The following is a 2,639-nucleotide window of genomic DNA, read 5'->3' as shown; positions in this document are numbered from 1 at the left end:
ATATAACAAATAGTTATTAAATTATATTATCATTGAACCTTGGCCATATGATATATTCTTGGTGGTATAAAAAAATGCTTACTGCAAAAAGTGACAATGTTAGTGGGTTCATAGAAAACAGCTTTTGTGATACCTCAGAATAGGGTACATTTTTCACACTTCAGGCAGGCTTCAAATTTACCATACAGCGAAACAGAGCTGTAAGAGGGTGGTTTGCCCCTAAGGGCTGGAAGGCCCGGGGACAACCAGCTCTGATTACTAAGGAGCCACACCTCAGAGAGATCAAGTGATTTCTGTGTAGAGATCAGCAGAAAGCTGCAGTGAATTTATATTTTTTTTGAACAGCTAAACTAACTTATGTACAGAGTAAACCTCATATGGACATTCCTTGTATCTCCAGACACCATCCCTCTCTCTGGAAGCCATGACTGCAAAAGGGATGGGTCCTGGACGGGGGACTCATGAGGCGGGGGACACCATAAGGGGACACACCCACTGAAGCATTATTGCTATAAAAAGAGGTGGCTCTTGATTGATCAATGGATTTGTTTGTTTAAAAACAGAGAAAGAAATTTAAGTGGAATGAAAAACATTCAAATTTTGGGTGATAGTACCCTTTCACCATCAGAAGACAGAAAAAATAGTTCCCAAAGGGAATTCCCCAAGTAGCCTGCAGGAGGTGCCAGCCAGCTGGTACAAAGGGCTTGTGTTGCTGCTGCCTAAGGGGGCTCAGTGCCACACATGACCAGAAGTGGGGAATTCTCAGGGATCAGAGACTACTAGTAGTGAGAGTCCTGGGAGTTAGGTCTGAGACTCCAACTGGATAGGCCCTAGGAGTGGCTTGCCAAAGCAGGACAGGCCTCAGGCAGGAAGGTCTGGGAGGAGGAGAAGAAACTTTTGTTTTGTGTGGACTTTAGGACAGGCTTTGTTCTGGGATTTTGAGTTTCGTTTGGAGTTTATTTTATATTAATACACCTGGTCCCCAAGGGGGGATACCTTTTGACCATAAAAAGCCTGGGTTAAGTTTTATTTGAACAGTCCAAGAGGGGAAACTGAGGCACACTGCCTCCCATGTATCCCCTAACAGTCTGGGTTCACACTGTAGGTAGATGCCTCAGTTTCCCCTCTTGAACTCCTCAAATAATAATTTACCCAGGCTGTTTTCATGGAGGACAGTCTGCTCTCTTTGATTAAGTATGGGTAATGGAATCAGGAGACCTGGGTTCTAATCTTTGTTCTGGCATTGACTTATTCTGTGACCTTGAGAAAGTTGCTTACCTTTTCTCCCCCACCAGCAAAATGGGAGTACACTGTATTTACCTTCTTGCAAAGCAGCACTGTGAGGCAGAATGTGAAACTCACCCCTGAACCCAAGCAATTTCTCTTCTCCATAACACAAAGCTAAGTAAGCCACAATGGCCTGGCCTAGACTCCGGACTGGGGGGAAGCACTTTCTTCAATCAAATAGGCTCAGCCGAGCTAATTAATCTGAATTGAAAAACCCATTTAACACCTTTACCTCAATTTTAGCCGGCTGATTTATAGTCTTGGGTCTTTTTTTCCAATCCAGACAAGTTCTTACACTGAACTCCCATTCCCTAACCGATCAGAGGATCAAACCAATCAAGAATTAAATGAGTCTTCGATATGGCAATATACAGTGGTTCTGCCCATAGTTCTACTTCATTACAGCATTTTTAGGCCTGATCTGTTCTAGAAAATTAGGTCGGTTTAATTACGTTGATCAAGGATGTGAAAAATCCACCCCTCACTCCCCAGTGGAGTTGTTAAACCAATCTAAGTCCCCATGTGGACAGTGCTAGGTTGATGGAAGAATTCCTCTCAATGTGCAGCAACAGTCAAAAAAGCGAACAGAATGTTAGGAACTGTTAGGAAAGGGATAGATAACAAAACAGTAAATACCATAATGCCTCTATATAAATCCATGGTACACCCGCACCTTGAATACTGCGTGCAATTCTGGTTGCCCCATCTCAAAAAAGATACATTAGAAATGAAAAAGGTACAGAAAAGGGCAACAAAAATGATTAAGGGTATGGAACAGCTTCCATACAAGGAGAAATTAAAAACACCGGGTCTATTAAACAGCTTTGAAAAGAGATGACTAAGGGAGGGATATGATAGAGGTCTATAAAATCATGACTGGTGTGGAGAAAGTGAATAAGGAAGTGCTATTTACCCCTTCACATAACGCAACAACTAGCATTCACCCAATGAAATTAATTGGCAGTGGGTTTAAAACAAACAGAAGGAAGTCCTTCACACAATGTATAGTCAACCTGTGGAACTCATTGCCAGGGGATGTTGTGAAGGCCAAAAATCTAACTAGATTCAAAAAAAGATTAGATAAATTCATTTAGGATAGGTCCATCAATGGCTATTAGACAAGATGATCAGGGATGCAACTCCATGCTTTGGGTATCCCTACGCCTCTGATTACCAGACGCTGGGACTGGATTACCAGTTTCTGGGGATGGATCACTAAATGATTGCGCTGTTTTGTTTGTTTCTTTTGAAGCATCTGGCACTGGCCCACTGTTGGAAGACAGGATATTGGGCTAGATGGACCATTGGTCTGACTCAGTATGGTCATTCTTATGTTATGTTCTTAATTCTTC

This window comes from Gopherus evgoodei, chromosome 1, assembly GCF_007399415.2.
Source record: "Gopherus evgoodei ecotype Sinaloan lineage chromosome 1, rGopEvg1_v1.p, whole genome shotgun sequence".
Taxonomy (NCBI): Eukaryota; Metazoa; Chordata; order Testudines; family Testudinidae; genus Gopherus; species Gopherus evgoodei.
This window is presented reverse-complemented; position numbering follows the sequence as displayed.